Genomic DNA, 6,000 nt, shown 5'->3' with positions numbered 1-6,000 from the left:
GAGGAAGAGAAGAAATAGGGAGAAGGGTAATGAGGGTAACGGTCATATTTGAGCTTTGTCGCTGGTGGTGGGTCATAAAAAATGACCGTTGGGAGGAATGATTGTAACAGCTAGTTTGTTTTAAGGAGAACTTTTAACTCTTTTATTTAAAAAAAAAAAAAAAAGTAAGAATATAGTTTTGGTTTTTGAGATGCCTGGTTCCTCTTCGAGGCACCAACTTCTATGACAATATTCTCTTTCACTTCAGCCTTTATCGTATATCATAATCAGTTACAATAGGACCCTCTTCCATCATAACCTCCCTTGGATCAAAATTTAGTATTTTACCTTTAGATTAATAAGGGTGTCAATTGTTCAGCCTTGGGTTTTCTCATTTTAGAACCTTACATTGTGATTGGCCTATTTAAGTAATCGATCCTTATATGTTAGGCATGATCCTTTTATAAACGATCGGCCGGACAACATTCTTTAATTGGGCTAAATGGGCCTGATAGCGTCTATGATCGAGCTTTAAACAGGTTCTAAATATGTCAGGCTGAACAAATGGACTCTAAATGGCTTTAAATATGTCTAGTTGAGTCGGCTATTAATCATTGGGTCTCAATCAGGCATCCGTCAAGTAGCATCCTTGCCAAAAAATAAAAAGTAGCATCCTTGCACAAAAAAAAAAAACCAATTACAATCAGGCCAGGCTAGAGCCTAGTACTAGGGGTGTCAATCGGTTGGGCCTGGCGAGTGTGATACCCTACTTTTTAAATCCGGTCTAATTACACGGTTGACCCAGTTTAACCATGCAGGACCCGAACTGGAGAGGGTTAAGGCGGGTTCCTTATGGACCATGATGGCAAGGGTAACTTTGAACACCGGTTGGCCGAACAAGTCCAAGTCAGTGCCAGAGGAGACGGGTGTACCCAAGCCGTGTACATGCACATATCATAAGGCCATGTACGGATAAAGCAGGTATGTAGCAGTGTCCTAAAACGCATACGTATAATATAACTTATGCCGAGAGTGAGATTCGTGTCGAGAGTCGAATTCCATCAAAATCTCACTTGTTGGCCAATTTTCGACCCTCAGGTGGGCAGTCACAGGTGGGCGCATCCGCCCACCTGAGTGACCCACCCATGTGATTCCTTAGTTGTTTTATAAAGTATAAATAGCATTTATGAGTTTTCCATTTTTTTTTATTTATGCCATTCGGGTGGTTGGTGAAAAGAGTAAAGAGGAGAGAGAAAAGGAGGGAGAAAAGAGAACGGAGAAGAAGAAAGGGGAGGAAGAGGAAGAAGGAATGGATTTAAGCGGCGTCAAGGTTTGATCTTCCCATTCCGATGCCGGAAGAGTGATCCCCAACGCGAGATCTGCGTTTAGAGATGAGCGAAGGCTATATTCCCTAAACTTTCACCATACCCAAGTAAAACCCTTGATTTGGGTAGTGTTTCTTGAGGTCTCGTAAATCCCCCTTGAGATGATGAATCTAAGGTTTAATAGATGGTTTATGTGTTGATTTTGAAGGATTTGAAGAAGTGTTTCCACGGTTGGAGGAGCATTGGTGATTTGAAGTGATTTTGGGATTTTTGAACGAGTTCTTGAGCAAAGAAGGTAAGATGGCTTCCATTTCTTAAATCTAACCTAGATCTAGGTTAGAACCATCTTATGACCTTGTTTCAAGGCTTGTTTCAAGGCTTGTTTGGCATTCACCAAAACTTACGCTTCTCGCACCGAATCTCATCTGTACCGGGTGTGAGTCTTTGTACACTATAGGTAAGCGGGGAGAGGACATTTGACCTTGTTTCAAGGCTTGTTTGGCATTCATTTAATTGTATCTAGACTAACCATGTCATCATGCAAATGCTATGTAGCTTAGCCATCCTCATTTTTATGCCATGCGTGTTGTGTTTATTTTCTCAATGTCAAATGGTGATGTGCTTATGTGATGAATGTTGACATCATTGTGCATAATGCATTAATAGACTAGATGCCGTAGTCGACTTGAAAACGAGTGCAATGGTGGCCCGTGGAATGGGACGCGGAGGTACTATGCAATCGTACTATGTCATATAGGAGCATGCGGTGTAGGATATCATCTTCCCATGCTACGACCCTTCCCAACAGGGGTTGAGGTGTTGGGTTATCATTTGGGGGGAAGCAGTGGTCGCGGTTGTCGGGTCACTGTGGCGGTTAGACATATGCCCGGCTGGTCATTAGGACAGTCAGCAACCCCGGTGGTATATTCAAGAGGGCCAATCGTACTGCTTTTAAATTGCTGGAGTCAGCACCTTTATTTTCTGTCATTTACTTTTATGTTGAGAGCCGGTGGTCGGCATGCTTTACTTTTTCGAGTACTCACGGTGGGCCATCTCTGACAGCCCTATGGGCGTATTGCGGGATGGAGTTCGTGGCTTGTACCCGGAGTATACGCGCACTATGGTTGTAGTAACACCAAATCAAAGACTTAGTAATGTTGTTAGGTGGATGTGATTAAAAATGAATTGCATAGCATATAGTGCATATTGATTGTGATTGTTGTGTGGACTGCTGTGTGGTCCTTCTTTTCACTTACTGAGCTAGTGAGCTCATCTCACGTGTGCATCCCTTTTAGAGGCTTTTGCTGGTCATCAACTTGAAGAGCAAGGGTCGGGCCTCACAGTTGAATTCTCTGAAGAGGATTGGTGGGTCCCCGAGGAATTAGAGCACGGCACGGATTGCTCGTGCGAGGGCTGTGCTGCGGGACCGCAGTTTTGACACCGAGCTGAGCTTTACTCTTTGATTATTTTTTTGATGATCCCTTTTGTGTACTTGATATGTAAATTGTATTCTTTTTGTGTAAATATCATGTCTACGGGCCCACATGTACTTAACTATGTATTACAATTTGGGTATCAAGTATAATGGGGATATTTACAGGTAAATTAAGTCTTCCGCTGAACTGTTGAACATTTTCTTAGTTGTGTGTATGTTGTGGTTGGATACTGTATCAGATGATCCTGACAGGTTTGGGTTAACCGGAGTTAACCCTGTCACCGGTCCGGTTCTGTGTGAACGGGGTGTGACAGCGAGCCTATGTCCTCGGACCATGACCTACCTATTTAAGGAATGGATTGGTCTCGGTTGGGCCTATCAGGCTCGATCAGGTTTCGGGCTTTAATCAGGGTTCTCCTAATCAGGCTTTAAATAGGATAATGTACCAATGAAACCTTCAATGGATTTTACTTTTTTTAGATTTAAGATACTTTAATTTATTCTGTTAAATCATCAACAATTTTGAAAAGCTATTATACTTAATTACAGTCAATAATTGATAAAAATATCTATAAATACCCTATTCTATCCAAAAAAAAATCAAAATACCTATATAAATGATTGAGCTAAACATATCGGTTCGAATTGGCTTGTAAATGGATCGGACTGATCGGGGGCCCATTGGGCTTACTCCTTGCACTGTGTACTACCTATTTATACATGGGTCAGGCTTGGGCCTGACACGTTTATTAGTCGGGCCGGTCAAGGTCATACTATAAACATGTCGGGCTTGATCAAGCCTACCGGTGCAGGCTTATAATTGACACTCGTGCCCAATAGTTGGGCCGATTCAGGCTATAAACAATTGTGCCTGCCGGGGCGGGCCGGGCCCTGGAATTAGCATTCCAATTTAGATACATCACTCCACGATTCCATACTCTTTCTAAAAAGATATTTATAGGTCAATATATTCTTTACATACATTTCGTTTTTCAACATTCATGAACTTCTCTAACAAACTTCTCTTGTTTACTTATAATCCCAAATTGTGGGGCATTGAATAATAGAATATATTTTGCACCTATTGTACATGCTAAACAATTAAGAATTAGTGTACTTGATTTTTTTTTTTTTTATCAGAAAAAATAGCAAGATTAGAATCACGAGCTACGTATAAAATATACAATTTGTCATTTACAAGTAAGGAAAATAAATTTGTTTATTAATCATAAAAATTAAATAATGGAAAAAGTTTCAACACTTGCTTCCACTCATCAATAACATTTAGAAACTGATAACTTTAGTAGCACCTTATTGCCTTCTTTAGAACATTTTCAAGCAGGGTCCTTAAATCTTCCATTCACACCTTTTTTGGGAAATAAAGTCTAATTTAATCAATAATTTTATTTAAATTACTTAAAAAAAGGTTCATTTGCATTTTTTTTTTCTTTCAAAAAAAAAGGAAAAAGATCATACCATGTCAATTAGCCTCATACTTCTTTGGTGTGATTTATTGTCTTCCTTGATATTATTCCTTTCAAAAGATTCTCTTAATAAAAGCATTATTGTAGACATCTTTCAATATTCTTAAAATATCATTGTTTCATCATGAATTAAAAAAATAAAAGATTAAATTCTTATCATATTACTCAAACCAACACCAATTCGGTTCAGTTTAATTTGACCCAACGGTTCTTATACCTTGAACCATAACCGAGATGAATACTCATATACTCAAACCGAATTTAAACTCAATCAATTAGGTTCGATTAATTTGGCTTGGTTTCAGATTCAATATTCGATTTTTGGTTACAAATTGACCCCCTAAATATATCATGTCTGGAAACCAAAATGACATTGCTAAAAGAAGGAGCCAAACACTTATGGAAATGGTCAAAGTATGACAAGTAATTAATTCGGTATTCTATTGATCATGTGGAGCAAAGCCCTAAAGACCATTAGGATAGCCTAGTGGTGGCAGCTCCAGCTTGAAGAGCTAGCACCAAGGGGAGGAGGTCGTGGGATCGAACCCTATCGTACGCATTGTGTGTGTGGGTGTGGGTGTGTGTGTAGGAGTACTCATCCATGGGTTGTCCAGATGGTTAGAGCAAATTGGAAATTGTGTATTTAGGCGTACGGTCTCAGGTTCAATTCTCTATCTATGCATCTTCGATTTAAGTGGAGACCGTGGCGATGGATTGCTGCGCTAGTCTCCTCGAGGATTAGTTGAGGTATGCGTAAGCTGACCCGAACATCTTTATTAACAAAAAAAAAAATGGTCCTAAAGACCACAGTGTATATACTAAATAGAGTACCATTAAAAATAGTTCCAAAGCCTCCTTTTGAGTTTTGGAGAGGATGGAAACCTAGCTTAAGACATATGTCTATGTTTTTTTTTTTTGTTTTTTTTACAATCCGCATGAGAGGAAGTTAGACCTAAGAATAATCAGTGGATTTTTTATTGGCTATTATCCAAATAGGTCTAAGGATTATAAGTTCTCTTGTCCCTCTAGCTCTTCTATTATTCTGGAGGATGATAGCAATAGTGGGAGTTCAGGGTTACAGACGTTCAGTTTGATGAATAATGAGTTCAACTTTCGTTTCCTACACCATAAACCGAAAGATTTATTCCTCCAATCATTGTCTATGAGGGTCATAATCAAATGAACCAGTACATTTCGATAACGAAATTGTTGAATCTGTTGTTCAAGACTAAGGGTAATGAAATTAAACAAACAAGATTAAAAAGATCCTTGAGAGTTAGAATACTAACAATATTTTCTAATTGCCATGTTTACCTCTAAGATTGTGAGGTCGATGATGGAATTAAGACAGATCCAACATCGTTCTTACAGGCCATGATCTCTAGGGATTCCATTTGTGGCTCAATGCATTGAAGAATGAAATGGATTCTAACACTCATTCCATTAGCCTATTTCAATTTAAAAAGAGTAACAATGTTATAAGAATTGAGAAGTGGGCTTTAAAATAATAAAAGGGCTGAAGCTCGTTAAAAAGAAACCTCTAAAATTAAATGATGGAGGTTTGGTATTTTCTTAATAAATAAGTGTTTTTTGTCCGAGAGCAGCCCCTACGCTTAGACATAGGGGCGTGTGCCCTTAGGAGGGGCACAATGGTCATTGTGCGCTTCTTGCATCTGTGGTGTAGGGACTGTTCTGGGATAAAACAGTCATTTTCTCAATTTTATACAATTTCCAACCATGATTTGAGCTTTGGTACACACTCATATAATAATTTTTG

Source organism: Macadamia integrifolia, chromosome 2 (genome assembly GCF_013358625.1).
Source record: "Macadamia integrifolia cultivar HAES 741 chromosome 2, SCU_Mint_v3, whole genome shotgun sequence".
Taxonomy (NCBI): domain Eukaryota; kingdom Viridiplantae; phylum Streptophyta; class Magnoliopsida; order Proteales; family Proteaceae; genus Macadamia; species Macadamia integrifolia.
The sequence above is the reverse complement of the archived record's forward strand: the minus strand, read 5'-3'. Positions refer to the sequence as shown.